The sequence below is a fragment of the Polypterus senegalus genome, chromosome 13, assembly GCF_016835505.1.
Source record: "Polypterus senegalus isolate Bchr_013 chromosome 13, ASM1683550v1, whole genome shotgun sequence".
Lineage (NCBI taxonomy): Eukaryota > Metazoa > Chordata > Cladistia > Polypteriformes > Polypteridae > Polypterus > Polypterus senegalus.
The window spans coordinates 133,653,577-133,675,322 of NC_053166.1; the positions used below are offsets into that span (position 1 = coordinate 133,653,577).

Here is a 21,746-nt window from a genome sequence, read left to right on the forward strand (position 1 = left end):
ATCAGCCTCTAGCCGCTTTCTCATTTTCATTTCAGATCTACATCCTTTTACATTTTGCATTTTCTATTTCAACAGCGTAATGCTGTGCAATTATTGCTGTGACTGTTAATTTAACTCGCTGCGTTTTGCAGTCTGCTTTGATGCTAAAATGGCTGTGTGTTTGTCTTGAATCCTGAGTTTTAACAATTGCTAGTCATTTGTTAGGTGTTATTATGGACTCAGGCCAAAGCAGACTACTGGGGGCAGCATCTCTCCTAATCCCAATAGGTGGCCCAGATATATGTCAGGCAGGGATAGCTACAAAAATAGCAGACGCTGTACACAAGGAACAATATTCAATATTTATACATGACCCTGGGGGCAGGCAACTCAACAATACAAAATTATACATAATTATAATGCAATGGAACCCTTTTTGTTTTGGGAGTTTCAGCAGCATGCCATGTTGCAACAGAATGGCAATGGGGGGCATCCTGTTACAGTGAAAGAGACTTACAAGGACAAACAATTAAAAGTTATGGTAGGAACAATACTTATAGCCATACTAGTAAGATAAAAGATATATATATATAGAGATAGATAGATATATATATCACCAGCTGCGGTGGGTTGGCACCCTGCCCAGGATTGGTTCCTGCCTTGTGCCCTGTGTTGGCTGGGATTGGCTCCAGCAGACCCTCGTGACCCTGTGTTCGGACTCAGCAGGTTGGAGAATGGATGGATGGATGGATATATCACCAGACAGTGTCACATATGTGTTTATGGAGAGTACCTCAGAAGTAATTGCTTTAAGGGTATGGGGATAATAAAAAAAAAAAGGGGTCTTCAATTAATGGGCCAAACGTCCTAGTGGCTCTCCATGTGGCAATACGGTAGGGTCCTGTGCACTATACCTGGTTCCCTGCTATTATGGATGGGCTACCTGGTTGTGCAGCCCTTTTAAAGATGATCTTACCTCAGGACTGCAGGAAATGCCTGGGGCTGTCTGACCCCGGTAAAACAGCTTGAATGTCAGCTTAGTATAGGAAGAACTTAACTAAATCAGCATTTGTTTTTCACGTGCTCATCATGCCGCTCTTCCTGTGAACTCATCCAGATTTGCACTCTCACAATGTTATGCATAGCCTGGTGAGTTTGATGAAGTACCGGTTTACTCTTCATTTTTAAAGCCCAGATCTAAAAGCCTCAGCTAAAGGGACACGAAGAGGGAACCTGCCTCTAAATGTACAGTTGGGCAGAATGTGTTTAATGCTTAGAAATTAGGAACTATTAGGCTCAGGTTGCCAATTCGCTTATTTCAGCAAAGTAGACACAACAAGGTCTATATTATCACAAGAGGGAGATGAAGGTTGTTTTTAATGTGAAAATCAAGAACAGATAGGACAGATGGACAGATGGTGCAATGGTATGACAAATAAAAAGTGAAAACCAATTGAACACACAAGCTAGAAGTAGCAAACTGACTAAAAGTCAAAAAACTGCCCTGAAAAGAACTTACCAAAAAAACAAGATTTCTTAAGTTAACTATCCATCCATCCATTATCCAACCCGCTATATCCTAACACAGGGGGTCTGCTGGAGCCAATCCCAGCCAACACAGGGTGCAAGGCAGGAAACAAACCCCGGGCAGGGTGCCAGCCCACTGCAGGGCACACACACACCAAGCACAATTTAGGATCGCCAATGCACCTAACCTGCATGTCACTTTGGACACTGGGAGGAAACTCACACAGACACGGGGAGAACATGCAAACTCCAAGAAGGCAGGACACGGGAAGCGAACCCAGGTTTCCTAACTGCGTGGCAGCAGCACTACCCACTGTGCCACACTTAAGTTAACTAAATGTCTTTTATTTAGAACAAAGTTCAGACAATATTAGAGTACACAGCGCAGTCTTACATAGGTTGGCTGTCATGAAGTGGCACACAAAAAACTAGCCACACGCCCTACAAATGCATGTCATAATAATAACTGAAACAGTACAGTGACATCTTAATTGTCAATCTTAATGGTCAAACAAACACAAAACAAAGTCAAAAATAAATTAGAAACGAATACCTTTTCTTAGACACATTTAGACTTAAAGACAGCATAAATGGCAGGAATACTGATATTTCTTAAAATTATTCATTGTGGCAGTGTGTAAATCCATTCTGCCATCCTTATCCCTACTTAATCTGCAGCTTGAACCAAATGTGGATATGTTATCTCAGAACATTTGCATTCCTAGTATCACTCATTCAGGGACAATTTATAGTTGCCAATTAACTTAACATGCACGTCTCTGGCATGTCACAGGAAAACTAAAGCATTCAGAAAAAAAACAAAACTTTACATTAACCGAAGTGGTCTCTATGACCCAGCTATCCCTGTGACGACTGGCAGTAAACTACAATGTACAGGGACATTTACTATTGTACAACTCAAAACCTATTCAATGATGTACTCTTGGTTATTCATATCAAACGTTATACAGAAATTCTGAAATTTTGATGAGTTTACTTTCATGTGTAAATTTCAAAAAACATGCTCTAAAACATTTTTCCTATGTAGCACTTGTTTTCGTATTTATTACTTTGCATTTATTTATTCTGTGTCATGTCTTCTGGTCCAGCGTACATTTAACACTTTAGTCTTGAGTTTGAATTGTTTTGTGTGGCAAACTTATTTGCTTTGCCTGCCACCATGTACTATTTGCTCTAAACAGTGCTACATAATTGACTGATTGATTCATTTTGGCTGATAACCTATAACTCAACTTTAATAGTGTTTTTGAATTTTTAATACAGGTGCATTTGTATCAAATGGAAAGGAATACCATGAAGCCTAGGGAAATGAAACATTGAAAGACTTGGCATACAGCGCTGCCAGTGTCACTTGGGTCAAACCTGTTATAATGTTGATGTCTGTGAGTGTGTATTTTACTTGCATTTCTACGAAGTGGAGTCTATCTAGATCAGGTATACTGTCTGTTCATTTGGTCCGCTCCCTGCTGTTAAATAAACTTTACATGTAATACAGTTTCACAACAATTACCACAAATTTGTGTTGGATTTTTCTGTTAAATTTAGAAAGATATTTTTATCATCCTTTTAATGCTCAAAACTCAACTGAGTTTTTCCATTTTGGGTTTCATTTTAGTTCAGTCTCTTCTTAAGACTCAGGTTCTTTTTTTTCTTTAACTGGAAACCAATTAAGAATAAGCTACAAGTAACATGAAAGTCAATGTCTATCTTGTGACCTGCGTTAACCATAATTCATCTTTCTTCTGATCCTGGAAGTAGCCCTGGAATGGGGTTTAAGGCTAACTCACTGTAAGGAGCTTACTGAAAGCAGAGCAGATAGGGGAGTTTGGACAAATAATCAATTGGCACAAGAAAGCGAAGACAAGGTTGAGCGACAGGGATAGAAAGGAAATGAGACTGCTCAAATGATACTTTTTGTTAAGTAAGTGGGCTACTCGTGTTTTTCATTAGACAGAGTTACTTTATTTATTTAGTTGGGCCCAGAAGAACAACAGGTTTATCATTCTTTCATTCATTCACTTATTTAGTACTTTGTATTTTCCTTTTCATGTACACATCTCCCTCTCTCACGTATTAATGGTTAATAAAAGCACTCATTTTATTTATGTTTGACTGCTTGGTTTGACCTGCATGGTGCAGAAGGCTGTCATTAGTCCCCTCCCTCATTACATGTAATGCCTATAACTAACTTTAAATGAACATATTTGTTGCAATGAAAACCTGACACCACTGTGGCACTTCAAGACCAGGTATGCTTATCCATGCATTAGATCAGGGTTTTTTAACCTGAGGTCAGTGGACCCCTGTGGGGTCCATGGATGGGTTTCAGGGGGTCTGTGAGGGTCAGATAAAAATTAACATTTATATTTCACTATACAGTAATCCCTCCTCGATCGCGGGGGTTGCGTTCCAGAACCTTCCGCGATAGATGAAAATCCGCGAAGTAGAAACCATATGTTTGTATGGTTATTTTTATATATTTTAAGCCCTTATAAACTCTCCCACACTGTTAACATTATTAGAGCCCTCTAGACATGAAATAACACCCTTTGGTCAAAAGTTTAAACTGTTCTCCATGACAAGACAGAGATGACAGTTCTTTCTCACAATTGAAAGAATGCAAACATATCTTCTCTTCAAAGGAGTGCCGTCAGGAGCAGAGAATATCAGAGAGAGAAAGAGAGAGCGAGCGTGACAGAAAAACAATCAAAAAATCAATACGTACTGTTGGGCTTTTAAGTATGAGCACCGCGATAAAGCAGCCGCAAAGAAGGGAGCAATGTGAAGGTAGTCTTTCAGCATTTTTTAGAGTAGCCTCCGTATTTTCTAAACAAACAGCCCCTCTGCTCACACCCCACCCGTCAGGAGCAGAGAACGTCAGAGAAAAAGATTAAAGCAAACAATCAAAAAATCAATACGTGCTTTTGGGCCACCGTGATAAAGCGGCATTTCTTAGAGGAGCGTCCGTATCCTCCAGGCAAACAGCCCCTGTGCAAACAGCCCCTCTGCTCACACCCCCTCCGTCAGAGAAAAACCGAGAAAAGCAAACAATCCGCTCGGGAAGCACATTGTATATCATTGAGGAGTTTTAGTTAATATGTAATACATGCTCTGATTGGGTAGCTTCTCAGCCATCCGCCAATAGCGTCCCTTGTATGAAATCAACTGGGCAAACAAACTGAGGAAGCATGTACTTTAAATTAAAAGACCCATTGTCCGCAGAAATCCGCAAACCAGTGAAAAATCTGTGATATATATTTAGATATGCTTACATTTAAAATCCGCGATGGAGTGAAGCAGCGAAAGTCGAAGCGCGATATAGCGAGGGATCACTGTATAGCCCGGTACTGTTTATTTAGTGTACAGCAACATTTATTTTTATTTATATAGCCCATTTTCATACAAAAAGAAGCTCAAAGTGCTTGTGTAGTAGTAGTAGTAATGGTAGTAGAAACCGTAGTAGTAGATCTGTTTTAATTTGCACAAGAGGATTGTATTTCAGAATTATAATAAGTGGCCGTTACTTTTTGCATAAAAAAGGAGGGTTTTTTTTGATTGTTTACTTTCAAGCTTAATAATACTTTGTGTATGCCATATATGTGTGAGACAGTCAAATCTTGATAAATAAACTACATTATATTCATTGCATGTAAAGTTGTGTTTATGTGAATATTTCTAGGGAGGGGGTCCATAGCTTTCATCAGATTCTTAAAGGGGTCAGTAATTCAAAAAAAGGTTAGGAATCACTGCACTAGATGCTGCTGTTCATTATGGTGTCACTTTTTTTTTAGCTGGGAGGCACGGTTATAGTGATCCAGATTTAATTTCTGCCTTGTTCACTTTATATGTGAAGCTCCTTTACAAGTGGTTTGCCTGATACTCTACATGCCTCCCAAAGCTGCAGGTTAGTTTGCAACTGTGATTTGATTCAATGAATGTGACTGTGGGTATGAACGGACCTTATGATGGAGTCTTGTCCTGTTCACAGCTGGTGCGTAGACTAAGCCAAATGCTTCAGGGGATAGGCTCCATGTGTGCTTAGGTCTATGCTGTTGATTAAGTGTGTTCGGGAAGTGGAAGGATGTTTCAGTTCTTAAACCACAAAATCTGAACTACATTATGAGTTTATACTAACCTAATTATTTATAAGTAATATGCGATTGTATGCATTTCCATTTGTCTTACTTGGTAAATGCCACCTTATTGCTGTTAAAATGTGCTGGAAACTGTAAGGCATATTGTAAACTTACATTTTTATAAAAGTAGGCCATACATGGATTTAGCAGGGCTCTCAAGAACAGGCAGCAAGTGAGAAGGATAATACCTGTTCTTACGGTTCCACTCCCCGGCTTACGGAATGCATTTTGTTGTATTTTTCAAAAACTGTGGAATAGCCTTCCCATCTGTGGGAAATAATTATCTTCACATTGGTAAAGATTTTTCACAGGATCTTAGCTTTATTCTTTACTCTTTGTAAAACTATAAAAACAAATCAGCATTTCAAAAACGTCATATCTACAACAGTGTGCAAAAACTATATTTTCGTCCTCTGTACTCATAACAAATTCTGTTACACCAGCAGTTTAGAAAGCTGTCGTTCTAGCATAGAGCTGCTGGGGAGTTGTGTTTTTAGAGTGGCACAGAACAGGAATGTAGACCACGAAGCACCATGACAGAAGAGAACTGATGTGAGAAGATCATTGTACTACGGTGTCGATATGTTCTATTATTTTGAAGGGTGTTCTATAACTAGCTTTTCACAGGGCAGAAGGGGAAGACAGGTTGAACACTTTAAAATTGTATCTTTCAGCGCTTGCTGTAGTGCACCTGTTACTGGCTTATTACTATGTAGTCCACTCAAATCCTTCATTAAGGTCCAGCAAATGCAGTGGAGATGTCCCTGTTGTGAAGTGTTGTCAGTTTCTTCCTTTGCTTAACTTCACAAAACAATAATTAGTGATAAACCATCCACCTCTGTTCTTGACATTGTTACACAAGGTTTTTTTAAAGATATTTTAACTTCGGATCCATATCTTTCTTAAGTAAAATATTGGAAAAAGTGGAATTTTTGCAGTTAAACGATTACTTAAATAAACACCCTATATAAGATCAACTCTAGTCAGGCTTTAGATCTACAGTAATTATAGCAAAAAAACTGTCTTACTAAAAATTAATGATTTATGGCTAAATACCAATACAAATAACTAATCAATTTTCATTCTCCTGGATCTGTGTATAGTATTTGATACATTAAACTTAGAAAATGTAGCTTAAAATCAGTTTTGAGTGTTATCTACAGTGAGGAATTTCTTTGTAAATCTTTATTTTTCTGTATCAGAAACAGATAACATTGAATATGGCATTAGACAAGGGTCACTTCTTATTTGTCTCATTTGACATGCTCCCTTTAGGCCAGTTAATCTCAAAACACAACGTAAATGATCACAGCTATGCAGATGACATGCAGCTTTATTTATCCATAACTCCAGCTGATCCAAAGGCTTTAGACTATAAACCAAATTATGCAGTGGCTAAGTTGTAGTTTTCTTAAATTTAAAACAAGGAGAAAACTGAACTTCTTGTTGTCAGCTACAATAAAAAGTAGAAAATGAGAGGTAAAAAATCTCTTGAGTTATTTTAAATTCAAAACTTAATTTTAAATCTCTTATTAAATTATGTTACCAGAATCGCACTCTTTTATTTAAGAAACAAAAGTGCATGTTCGGTTCTTTATGTCCTTATTGGGTGCAAAAAATGCAGATATACGCCATTCTCTTTAACCATTTAGATTACTAAAATGCACTAATGGGTCTGCCAAATAAAGATTTAAACTGGTTACAATTGGTAGAATTATTAGAATTAATTAGAATGCAGATGCAAGAATCCTAGGGCAGCACGGTGGCGCAGTGGATAGTGCTGCTGCCTCGCATCACTTCCCGGGTCCTCCCAGTGTGGAGTCTGCATGTTCTCCTAAAGTCTGCGTGGGTTTCCTCTGGGTAGTCTGGTTTCCTCCCACAGTCCAAAGACATGCAGGTTAGGTGCATTGGCGATCCTAAATTGTTCCTAGTGTGTGCTTGGTATGTGTGTGCCCTGCCTGGGGTTTGTTTCCTGCCTTGCGCCCTGTGTTGGCTGGGATTGGCTCCAGCAGACCCCTGTGACCCTGTAGTTAGGATATAGCGGGTTGGATAATGGATGGATGGATGCAAGAATCCTAGCTAAAAAGAAGAAATCTGGTTACATTGCACTGGTATTAGCATCTTTACTCTGGCTGTCTGTGTCTTTTAGAATCAATTTTAAAATACTGCTAATTGTTTAAAACCGGCACCTACATATATCTTGGAATGTTTGTTCCCTTATATTCCCAATCGTAACCTTAGATTTTCAAATTCTGCTTTGCTCACTAACCCAAGAGTAAAACATAAAAGAAGTGGTGAAACCACTTATAAATACTGACGTATCTACTTACAGAGATACTTCAGAATCACATGGTCGAGTTGTTTAAAATTACATCTTAAAACTTTTTTAAAATGCCTTTTTGTTAAATTTGTGACTGATCAAATTGTTTGTCGTTTGTTTTCTCTATAATTAGTTTATTTGATTTTTTTTTTTTTGTTTGTTTCCACTTACTACCATTTGTAAAACACATTGAATTATACTTTGTACTGGAAGGAGCTATTTAAATAAAAGTTATTGTTATAAGCCTTGTACAGACCAATCAATGCCCATGCTATGGTCTTGTTACATAGCAATAACTAACTAACTAACTAACTTAAGGAAGCACCAGTAGCCCTATTCTATCCATCCATCCATTATCCAACCCGCTATATCCTAACCACAGGGTCACGAGAGTCTGCTGGAGCCAATTCCAGCCAACAGAGGGCGCAAGACAGGAAACAAACCCCGGGCAGGGCGCCAGCCCACCACAAAGCCCTATTCTAGTGTTACTCAAATAAATAGATGCAACACGCCAGACAACCATTCACATGACAAGTGTGCCTCCGAGAGGTTAGGGTTGTAGAGGTCTGACAAGAAGTCAGCACAACCTCTCTCGACTATCAGGGTGCAGCAAAGGTGTCCCTACTTGGTCAGGTGTTACAATATATTGCTGCTACCCTAGACTTAGTGTGGCCCGGAATACTGAAGACCACTAGAGGGAGCTCCAGAATAGTGTGCCTGTAACCAAAGTAGGCAGTTGTTAAGCACTGAATAAGAGGGTGAATTGGGACAAAGGAGAACTGGAGGGGAGACAGAGACATGAGAGTGAGCGTGTGTGTCTGTAATACTCTGAAGGTGGACAAATGGGAAAACTTTTATGCCAGACAGACTGGGTTAAAATTTTCTGTATATTGTGCAAAATGCCCCCTTGGGACAAATAAAGTACTACCTAGGTATCTAAAAACCTATATCGATTGGCCCAGTTAACCTGCAGAGTGTTCTTTCCTTTTTCACCTGTTTAGTCCCTTTTTGTATGTTTACCCTACATAAAGTCTTCTTTAGGAAGTCTCCTTAACCTAGGAGGCATGCTCCTCTTTTACAAATGTATCCTACAATAAAATATACTCACATGTATTAAATCCAATTCACGGCTAATTGGAACGGGCGACTAGAAGCTTTTTGTGTGCAAGACAGGAATTGCCCTGGAATAAGAGTCAGTTTATCTTAAGTCCACTCACGCACTTACCCCAAGGCCAGTTTAGAATTGCTAATTAAGCTCAAGCCCAGATTTAGGTTGTAAAAGGAACATGGGAGTAATACATGGCATGCTGAATGATTCAGATTCAGAGCATTGGATCTGGTAGGCACCTGGAAGCAAAACCACTCTGCCACTATGGTGCCCAAAATGTACAGTAAAAAAGCCATATGGAATAAAGCATGAATGAGAAACCAAATTAGACATCATCAAGAAGATTTTAATTTGCACCAAAGTTGAAAAATAAAAAGCAGCTGTTTGTCTAAATTATTCCATTGCACTTAAAAATACGACTTGACTGTCCAATCATAATTAGCTACCTTTAAAGTGTAGTGCTTTCTAACCAAGCAAGTGCAAGTCATTTACAGATGAACTAACACGAACATGTCTGAACTGCATGTAAAGGAGAAATAAAACTTACATTAAGTAATTTATACAGCTGTCAAAACTTGCATTCATAATTAACTCATGTCAAAGCTTTATTAAACAAAAATTAAAATAGATTGTTTTTCAAATGAAATGTTGCATATTCATTCATATTCATTGTGCATTTAAAGAAGACTTAAACTTTGCTGCAAGAGGATGATTTGGGTTGGAGCTGATGCAGTTTTGTTTTGGTTTTTTTTTCCCTTTGTAGGGGAAGACATCAAAAGCGGACATATCTGTTTGCTTCACACTGTGAATAGAACTAACCTTGGTGGTGGGGTAGGTCTCTCTTGACCTTTTTTCCCACATAAAATTAAACATGAATTCACTTACTACAGCTTGAGAATGGGGATATATCAGCTCAAGTTAGGGAGTAATGCGGCACCTTCAGTACCCCACTTCCTGTTCTTAATCAGCACAGTTATGGAAGTACTAGTGCTGCCATCTCACATTTTTGGGAGCTTAGGTTAGATTTGGGCCCCCAACTTCCAGTGAAGTTTCTGAGTGCTGTTGTACTTTGTACAAAATTGGTACTCTGCATCCAAATGTCTTCTCAGACAGGCTTGGTTTCTACCAAATGTCAGATGCCCCCAATAACCGAATAACAGAAAAAATTAGTTGAGAAAATGGTCAGTGCTTGTAGTCTGCTACAGATGGCAGTTTACGTGCAGGTTCGGTAGACATATTTATTGTTGTGAGCTAGAGAGCTCCAAAGAAAAAAAAGAGATCTGAAAATACTCAACATGCCCACTAGAGGTGGGAAATGTCAAACCCTAGAAATATTTATTAATGCAAAAAAATGCACTGAAAACAGTGAAGCACCAAACAGTACAAAAGGTAAAGCAGGGGATGCCTGAAAAAGGCGAAGGAAATCAAGGCAAAAAAGTCCCAAGCACAATAGAAAGTCAAAAGCAGAGCATTAGTTCAAAAATCCAGTAAATTTCACAAAGCACAAAATAATTGGAAAAGACACTCACCAACATCAGCTCATTCAGTGAAACACAAGGGACCGTGGGTTTTCCTCAGCCTCACAGTCCCTTGTGGCGATGGGCAAGTGGCCCCGCCTCTGGGGGAACCACCCCCAAGACACATAACAAAAAACATTAGAAGGAGATATTAGAACATTAGCCAAGGTGAACCCTGCTTGAAACACAACAAATATGCTATTCCATCCATTTCCAAACTCTAGTGGATTTATTCTTACACTGAAGGGACCTGTTTTCAAACATCTTCTATCTAAAGTAAATTGTTGACATTTGCCTTTGAAATCATTGTGCTTAGAACCATCCTGCGTGAAAGTTTATTGTCACATACTCGAGATTGGTTTGTCTTTTCTAGGATCTGAAATTGAGTTAGAACAGGTAAGGAACTGAGTGCTACGTCACAGTAACCCCAAGTTCCAGTCAATTCTCAAAATAAACAACACATCTCAAGGAAGATATAGCAATAGACTAGTTCAGGAACAAGACGTGTGTTGTCCCAGGCTCTCTCCTATAACCATATTCTTTTTAGAATGAAGCACCAACATTAAACAAGATAAGTTATAGGTCTTCAGACTTTTCTTTATATAGTTTTTGATGTTTCTTTGTTTCTGATTTGTGTTTCTGTTCCTATTGTAATTTTATATTGTAATTTTATATTTTAGATCATTGTATAGCACATTGTGCTCATAAGTAGAGGTTACTGAACTGAACTGATCTGGAGAGTAGGTAAGTAAAATTAATTTAATCACTGTATAATATTATATATTAACAGTGGTCATACTGAGCTGAACGCCATCCAGTAACATAAGGACATTTTATTTCCAGGTGTATGGTGATGGAAATACAACACAAATGTTCAAACTGAACTATTATTTAACTAATATATAACATAGGAAATGGAACTGCAAATATTTAATACAAATACAAATCTGAACTGCAACTTTACCTCTCAGATGGAATTCCATACAGACTAACATTGATTAAACCGACAAATCAGGACACCTGGACTAACGAAAGATATTGAAGCTAATTGTCACATAAACTTCTAGTTATTGATTTAAATTGTGTTTTGATTTGAACATTGTATCTTTTATTTCATTCTTTTAGAATCCTAAAAAAAGAGGTTGCTAGATATATTTTTGGAATTTAATAGATTGGGGTAATTAGGATTAGGAAGAACATCAGTCTTGGAAAGTAAAACACTTAGGTAATACAAACATGGCAGTGGTTTTAATATTATTGATCATTCCTATAATCATTGCTAAATCTACATGAAGAAAGGTCTTTTTAAGTGGGATGCATGCTGCACTCAGAGAGTAAAAAGAAGAGGAGAAACAACAAGAAGAAAAAATCTCAAAAATCTCAATCAAGATGTCTGCATTCCCTACTCAGGTTGACAAGATATAAGACTCTGTGGACTGAAGAAAAATCTGATGCAGCTATGAACCCAAACTTGAAACACTCATCTTCACCATCTTCTGCATCGTTTCAAAAAGTATCATTAAAGCAATCTTGTAAAATATAATTCTTTCTTTTGCTATTACTGGTTTTACTGTATTATATTTTTTTTGCTTAATAACAATAGTGATTTTGTATTGTTTGACTGGGTCAAGGTATAGGTGGCTGCCATATTCCCACAGGCGTTTAGTGACTGAGAAAAGACATTTTTAAAAGTAGACGTGCAGTAAGTGAGGGTCTGCTTTGGTGATTGGCACAAGTGTAGCTTAAATCTGAAGATCACCACTTGGTGTTCTTATGCTGAGCTAAAACGCAGCTGTCCACGTGCAGGTAAAACTGTACATCCATCCTTCCATTATCCAACCCGCTATATCCTAACTACAGGGTCACGGGGGTCTGCTGGAGCCAATCCCAGCCAACACAGGGCGCAAGGCAGGAAACAAACCCCGGGCAGGGCATCAGCCCACTGCAGTAAAGCTGTACATGTGGGGCACTATTAAGTGGAAATACCTTACACTCATACAAACAACACAGTTAACAGTAACTACAGCACAAGTGAACCAAAATAACAAACAGAGGAATGTCCATGATAATATACTCAAGGTACAGCATTAAGAGCACCTGGTGAGTGCAACTGCCATTTTCTCATAGAGTCCACCTGATGAGAAAAGATGTTTTCAAAAAGCAGCAGCACGTTGAGCAGGCAGCTGTTGGGGTGTGTGCCAGAGGCGTAACTTAGGTCTGAAGACAACCGTCTGGTCTGTGTATACTGAGCTAAGAAGTCTCTTTGCTTGAAGCGGCTGTCCACATGCAGGTAAGGTCGTACACTATAAAGCAGCTATATTAACGAACAGGTACATGACCACAGATGTGTCACAGCTATAATTCATTCACACATTAAAATAATATAATGTGAAACAGAACTCCCATATACCATTGAAATTTCTCCAGGTATCCTAACTGCCATTCCTCATAACTTCAAAATGAAACACACGGGAGAAAGAGCCCAAATACCATCAAAATTACAGACACAGTATTTCACAATCCCTCTGAATTAATGAAAGTGATTTAAGAAGTGTTTTATTGGAGTTGAACTTTTGTGTTTATCGTTGTTATTACACTTATACTTCTACTACTGTTATTACTACTAGGTTTGAATAATATGATGTGGAAATATGGGTGAGAAGTATATCAGGTAAGAATGTGATTTGAGTTTTTATTAAATAAATTTAAGTTATGCCATTTAATACATTATCATTTATCAAGGTCCAGGAGAGTGCTGATGTGTTGCATGTTGGTTGGGCATGCTAGTAAGAAATTCAATGAACTGTGTACACATGACAACACTAATCTTTCATCAGCTTTTCTGATGCTGCTTAATCCAATGCAGGGTTATAGACATTGAAGCATATCCCATCAGCAACAGGTGCAAGGTGAGAACCAATCCATTTAGAATAGCCAAATATCCAAATGTAAATAAACAATTTTTGAAATGCAGAACAAGAGTACTCATAGAATCACCCAATCAAAACAGGAGTAGAATGCGCAAATTCCATTCAAGCAGTAACCAGCTAAAGATTTAAACCCGGGACACTAGAGCCGTGTAAGAACAGCACTAACTACTGTGCCAACAATGTGAAACACTGCAGTATTAACTCATCTGGGCTTTAGTCTACTACCACAAAAGCATAGATATGTGCTTTTTTTCCTGTAACTTCTCAACATACAATCTTCCCCTCTCCCTGGCAGTGCCACACTGCATCACAACTCAGATTAGCACTGAGTGGGCAAATGCTGGTCATGTAGCCCTCTTCTGTCTTTTTACATACTGCACTTACTTGCTGATCCCTAAAGGACAAGTTTCTATCTTATACGCACTGCTGACAATATAGTCTATCTTACAATACCCTGGAATGAAGAGGCAGGATAAAAGAAAATGAATGGAGTGCTCTTTTGTGGCTTTAATTATTTATTTTATATAGCGCTTGTCACAATATATTGGCTCAGAACACTCAAGCAGGCAAAAAACATCAGTTTTCCTAGTCATTTTTTTCACATCACATACAATATTTATTATCTTTTTTTATTTAGATTGATAAATTTCTTTCTCATTTAGTATATTGGTCATATTTATAACCAAACAGTTTTCGATGGCAGAACTTAACGGTTATAAATCGTACTAATGGACTAATTTTTACAAACATAGGAGACAAGATGGACACCTTAATACACGTCAAATGTTGAGCAATAAAGTAATAATAGCATATTACTCATCCCCTATTTGGCGAGGTAACCATGCAGTTATTCTTAATAAACTGTCACTATGAACAATCGCTACATTTATAACAGTAGGACAGGAAAGTCATTGGTTTAGCGCAAGAAATGATACAGGCCTCATGTTTTATACCTGTTAAGCAAATACAAAAGCATGTAATACGGTTCAGCTTTCCATTTCTGATTTTTGGCTGTGCTCTTCCCTCGACAATTTTGTAATCAAAAGCCAATTCCAGCTTTGATTTATAATTCTCTTTTATTTATACTGTATATAACATTTTTGGGCTTCACCTGTGACCCTGACACAGATTAAGCCAGACTGACATTGGATGGATAGATTTTTCATTTTATACTGAAATCAGGACTGTAGGACATATGTGTTTTAATTATACTTCCATCTACTTGCTGAACCTCAACAAGGGTTGTGAGGAAACGGTATCAAGAGTATGACCTCAGTCCTGAATGGGACATTATTTGTGCATTTGAGGCTAAGTTATATTAAAAAAACACATATATTAAGGTGATGAGCACTGCTCTTACAATTTCTCATAATGCCATAGTTTCACTTCAATTTTCTGCTTTCATGAACTTAAGGATAAGGTTATGCTATAGTGCCGTAATGGTTTCTGAATGCTTCCTAAAGCATAAAATTAGCAGAAAACGTGAACAGCAGCTTATTTCTTTCCATTGGCACATTAGAGCGGCTGCTATTAAGCCTTTACCTCAAAAAACGAATAAGAATATACTGTAAAAAGGCTGTTTGACTGTAGGAGCTGGCCACTTCAACGTACATACAATATTTAGATCTGGGAAAAATATCTTAAAAAAGATAAGCATATACTGTGGAGGTATTTCAGAATTGTTAGATGAAATGAAGAAAATGGACAACAATGATTCATCTAAATAAGTTTAATTTCAATCATTCATTTTCTTTAGGTCAAAAATGGTTGGAATTGTGGCAGCTGCTTTAGTGCTTTACTAGTATATGAGCTGGAAAACATTGATTATATAAATGTATAGATGGGTCACGTGTGGGTTACACATAAACAGCTGTCGCCATGAACATTACCTAACCCAGCAGACCGCTACAGTATTGTGACACATTCAGGAAGGTACATATTACTCATTTTGGTTTATAATTTGAAACTTCCCAGTGTATGACATTATGTACAAGTACATATTATCTGTGTATAAGATGAATGGATACCTAGGTACTTGGTATTAGAACATGAATCTATTTAGTCTCCTCCAAATGCAGCTGCCTTGAACCATTTCACTTATTTCAGAATTTCAGAAGAGCGGTCCATACCTACATGAATAAATCGCACTCGGTAAAAGATACATTTAAAAATGAATAGCAGCTTCACTTCAATTGATCCTGGCAAGCATATCTCATCATATAATACATTCTTTGGCAGACAATGTGATGATATAGTAGTTGAGGAATTGCAATTGAAGCTGGATGGTTAAAATTTAAATCCTGTTCCTGGCCCCACTGAGCGTGATGCTGAGAAAGTCACTTAAGATGCTTGTACTCCAACTGTCTGAGCAATATATAAATCTCTGAAAGTCTGACTGTACATGCACAGAAGATTGAAACAGAGTTTACCATGGAGGGCCAATAACAATAATAAAAATAACAATCTAATCTCAAATTAAACTTAAACATTAAAAGCTCCACCAATCAATCATTGCTAAGTTATACAGCCACTAGAAAAATTAACATTAAACAGAACTAATGAGGAGGGATGTCATTTTATGTTCATCATTTTTTAGATAGGTGAGGTTTAAATTTATTTACTGCTCTAAATAAAATCGTTACCATTTGGTATTGTTCTCATCTGAAAAATGCAATAAGTAATGCCAACACCAGGTAGCTCAAATTAAAGTCTCCCACACCTAAAGGATGCACATGGGGAAAAACAAATTGCTCATTTCTAGCACACATTACTCACAAAGCCATTATGTGTATAATTAAATAGTAATTATTCATCTATACAACCAGCTCAGTTTTACATGCTATGATTAATTTGAAATCTGATAAAATACATTTTACAATTAGTACATAAAATAAACAATTCATCTGACATATTTGGGTAGTTTCCTTAAAAGACAAACTAATTGTACAACCAACTACAAATTAAAGGTACACAAAAGTTAAGTTTAAAAAAAAAACTCAATAAAACTAGTGACAACGAGTCCATGACAGGTTCCTTGGGTGTAATCCTGCTAGATTAGCTCTGGACCCTCACAACCCTACAGTATATCAGACTATGCAGTTTCAAAAAATGAATGAATAACACTGCGGTCCCGTTCAGGTTTGTTTCTTGTCACATGCCTAGTGAACTCTTTGGCTTTGGTTTCTGATGAAGAAGAAAATTAATAAATGAAAGCATAACGTTGTTGTACCATCACAAGTTGGTTCTCTGTATAAGACTAAGTGATTTCAGAAAAATGAATGGATGAATTAATACCACTAGTGTCAGATGTAGGGTTGATTTCTGAGTTATTTCCAGTGCAGCTGGATAAGACTTTGGCCTTACAAATCCGTAAGAGACTGGTTCAGAAAATGAATGATCGAATTAATGAATAAATGTCTGAACAGGGTTGGTGTCTGCCTTGTGCCCAGAGGTACTGGAACAGGCTCCATATCTAACTTGTCATGACCCTTTGGTCTACTAAGCGGTTTCTGTGAATGAATGAATGAACACAACTGCCATGCAGTAAGGAGACCTGGGTTCACACCCTGGGTCCTACCAACATGGAGGTTGTATGTTCTTCCCATGTCTGCATGGGTTTCCTCTGGGTGCAGGTTAGGTGCATTGTTGATAGTTAATTAGCCAGACTGTGTGGTTGGGGTGTGGTGTGTGTGTGTGTGTGTGTGTGTTTGCCCTATAACAGACTGGCGCCCTGTCCAGGGGATTGTTCCTGCCTTGTGCCCTATGCTAGCTGGAATAGGCTCCAACATCCCCTGACCCTGTTCAGGAATAAGCAGGTTAGAAAGCAACTGACTTTATTACAGTTCAGATCTGTATGTTGTCATATACAGCGTATAACCACATGCTCTCTGACTTAATCTCCTTGGCGTTATAATACTGCGTTTCCCTTGGGCTTGGAATTCAATGTAAATATACATAACCCAGAGAAGCACTCACTGTGACATTTATTTTGATCGTATACATAGTCCTAAACCCAAATAACATAATCCTCCAAAAAAAATCATTCATTTTTCTAAGTCACTCTACGGTAACTCATCAGTATTCATGAGAGCGGCAGGGCCTTCAACTAAACAAACACAAAGACGTGTAAATGAAGAGTTGTAAATCCAATTTTAGAACAAACTGAAACTGAACCATCAGCTTAATCAGTGTCAGTGATGACAATGTGAAATCGGTCATCTGATGTTGCCACAGTTAGTGAAACTAATGCATTAGGGTCTGTACAACCGAACCATCGTAGTATGCCTGGCCATATGAAACTGCTTGATGGCAAAAAGGCAAAATGATTGCAATCAAGTGGAAGGACAGGAAAGACGTTAGCCTGCTAAGTTGTATTGAAAATGCAGAAACTGTCAATGTTCATGTGGAAATCACTAAGCCTACAATAACATAAGAGGGCACTTCAATTGTGCGGATGAAGCACTGATATTTTACCCTCTCAGGTGAATTCAACAGAAAAAAAAGTAAGCTGCAATGTCAGGCTGTGTATTGGTGACTGAAAACATATCACACAAAGGATGTGTACTGAATCTGCATCAGTACAGCACTGCACACTAGACATACCTTTCTTAATGTAATTATGTTGATGGTTTGGTATTTACAAATTTTATTACATGTAATAATATTTTTTCTTGTTGAAAGAATTCAGCATTTTTGCCTTTATAAATATAATGGTAAGACCTATGCAATTACAATATGAACACTTCGTATATCGATGCTGTATAGGTCACCCAATGAAGATGTACTTGAAAGTGAGCAATATTACAGGCATCAAAGCAAGGAAAAAGTAGATAGATAGATAGATAGATAGATAGATAGATAGATAGATAGATAGATAGATAGATAGATAGATAGATAGATAGATAGATAGATACTTTATTAATCCCAAGAGGAAATTCACATACTCCAGAAGCAGCACATTGATAAAAAATAATATAAATTAAAGAGTGATACAAATGCAGATAAAACAGACAATAACTTTGTATAATGTTAACATTTACCCCCCTTGGGTGGAACTGAAGAGTCGCATTGAGTGGCGGAGGAACGATCTCCTCAGTCTGTCAGTGGAGCAGGACGGTGACATCAGTCTGTCGCTGAAGCTGCTGCTCTGTCTGGAGATGATCCTGTTCAGTGCATGCAGTGGATTCTCCATTATTGACAGGAGCCTGCTCAGCGCCCGTCGCTCTGCCACGGATGTCAAACTGTCCAGCTCCATGCCTCCAATAGAGCCTGCCTTCCTCACCAGTTTGTCCAGGCGTGAGGCGTCCCTCTTTTTTATGTTGCCTCCCCAGCACACCACCGTGTAGAAGAGGGCGCTTGCCACAGCCATCTGATAGAACATCTGCAGCATCTTATTGCAGATGTTGAAAGACGCCAGCCTTCTAAGAAAGTATAATCCACTCGGTTCTCTCTTGCACAGAACATCAGTATTGGCAGTCCAATCCAATTTATCATTCAGCTGCACTCCCAGATATTTATAGGTCTGCACCCTCTGCACACAGTCACCTCTGATGATCATGGGATCCATGAGGGGCCTGGTCCACCTAACTCTCACCACCAGCTCCTTGGTTTTTCTGCATTTATTATTATGCAAGGTCATTAAATTAAATACAGATTCAGGTTAGGTCAGGATGGGGGGCATGCACTGGTACACTGTGTTGCCACATACACCACACAATGAAACACCTTGGGATCCCGGTTGGAAACCCCCATGGTAGACGTGTGGTCCAGTTCCACCTTCGGAAATGACCATCTATCTACAGCAACCAAGTGTTATGTGGGTATCCCCTTGACCTGGTCCAGCTGCTGGTCCTGGTCCTCAACAATGAGGATCCTGCGAGCCGGATCACCCTCAGGGAATCGCACTACATGGCCATAGTGCTGTAGCTGATGCTCCCTCACAATGCAGGTGATGTGCCTCATCTGGGACTCCTTGAGCAACCCAAGGATTCTCTCCAAAGAGACACAGTACCAAAGGAATCCAATCTTCCTCTCAGGTCACTGGAAAGTGTCCACGTCTTGCAATCATAAGGCAAAACTGGAAGCACCAGCACGCTAAAGACTTGGACCTTCTCCTTTTGCACATATTTCGGGAGCACCACACGCACCCCTTTCCAGCAACCTAATGGCCCCCCATGCTCTCCAAATCCATCTCCTGACTCCATAGGAAGAGTCATCAGAGATGTGAATGCCGCAGCTGAGATAAGTAAACCTCTCGACAAGGTTGACATTCCCTCCGCAGACAGACACACTGCTGATGGCTGTGGCCAAGAGGTTATTAAAGGCCTGGATCTTGTTTTTTATCCAGGACATTTGCAAGTTCAGACGCTCAGACTCTTCAATCAGTCTCTCGAGTGCCCTGATCAGAGCCTCCATTGATTCTATTGACATTCAGATTGCAGATAATGCAAATGCCACTGAATTTAAACCACTCTATAGACTTTATTCACGTCTCACATGCACCATATAAACTGGGCAGTTTGGGAACTTAGCACTTAAAACAAAAAAAACAAACGTTTCTCAAATACAAAAGCACAATATTACATAATAAAAGTAAAGTAAATATGCCAAGGGATGTGTGGAACTAACAGGCTGATTGCTAGTGGTTAAGCAGGGTGTTGCTCTTGCTTGTATCACACGAAGCACACCTAATGTCAAACATTCAATACATGCCCCTCTGATAAATGTATTGTATGTATAAATATCAGTATCTCCATTTGAGCCCACAGAACAACTTCTAAAAATGGACATACACTGGAAGTGAACGACTGGGTAGAGCACAGCCTAGGAAATCTCCATCAGCTCTACAGGACGTTTTCTGCTAAAGCCCGTCCTGGATAAACTTCAAACAAGTTTTAAAACGCCGTTTAGGCACTTTACATGCGCAACAATGCATAACTCTTCTGTCATTAGAAATATAAACCAATATTGATAGCACTTTTAGTCGCATTCGCCGTTTCGGTCAATTAGATGAACAGATGACTTAAAACAAAGAGCGACAAAGGAAGTAAGAAGTACATGACTTGCGTTACCTGCTGCGAGTCTACGCCGTCAGAGCCGCATCTAATGGAGCGAAAAGACCTGACAACCGTTAACTGAGGACGGGTTAAGGTTAGAGCGGCTTCTTCTTAAACGGAAAAACCTGCGCTGGGTTTTCTATTCCATGTGCTGCCGGTCAGCTGAGTGGCTATCAGCTCATTTTCACTTCTGCTTTGAGTTTGTCGGCACTCGAAGCTGCTGTCTGTCAAAAACTTGGCCACAAAAGTTGACAAGGGGCGGGGACCAGCAGGCTGACACATGTCGCAATGTGAGATAGAGAGAGAAAGAGAAAACAAAATAAGTACGCAAGCGACAAGACAACCTGAGAAAACAAAGTTGTGTTATCGAAGTACATTAGACGCGACCACGACTGCAAAAGAAAAGCCATGCACTTGTGCGTGCCTGAGCCAAAGTTGCAGCAGACTTTTTTTGTAACTTATGGATTGTATTGTTAGTGTAAGAGGATGACATATGTAATCGAAATCTGCAGATGACGGTAATAGTAGTCATTTTGGAAACGTGTGTTTTTAATATTTGCATTGTTATCTGTTATATAGATATAAGCGGTGGCGTAGCTGGCGGTTGCGGGGGCGGTCCGCCCCGGGCGGCACATATTTGGGGGCGGCATTATTGGCCAAAAGGCTCAGTACAATTCGTGTGTAAGCAGCAGAGTTCGGAAAAATATCACTCATGAATGAAAATGGTCAAATTCTCTGATTTTTAACCACAGATGCTTGAAAAGTAATGTTAAGACTGTCCTCCTGTGACGGCATCAGACACAGCAGTTGAAATTTATGAGGCAATAAAAAATAAAAAAAATGACACCGATAATAATTTCTAGGAAGATAAACAACTAATTTACAATTTATAATTTCGTTTCGTTATCAATCCGAATGCGTTCTTGCTCTGCGCTGAAAACATCCCCACCAATTACTTGTACTTTGGCTCTGTTTTTCGTAGCGTAATTATATTAAACTAATAATTAGAACACGGCTTATCAGTGCGTCTATACTATATTCTTGTCTAGTTGATGCTTATATATATATATATATATATATATATATATATATATATATATATATATATATATATATATATATATATATATATATATATAATGATTGCTGTTTC

At 38.6% G+C, this 21,746-nt stretch overlaps 1 protein-coding gene across 1 annotated transcript in view; it reads right to left on the minus strand.

Moving 5' to 3' along the window:
• card11 (caspase recruitment domain family, member 11) overlaps nucleotides 1–20,822 on the minus strand; it is a 216,037-nt gene extending 195,215 nt beyond the window's left edge. The window contains exon 1 of the mRNA XM_039774937.1: nucleotides 20,609–20,822. The gene's annotated coding sequence lies outside the window, so the exon portion shown is untranslated. The remainder of the gene's footprint in view (nucleotides 1–20,608) is intronic.
• Nucleotides 20,823–21,746: the final 924 nt, after the last annotated feature.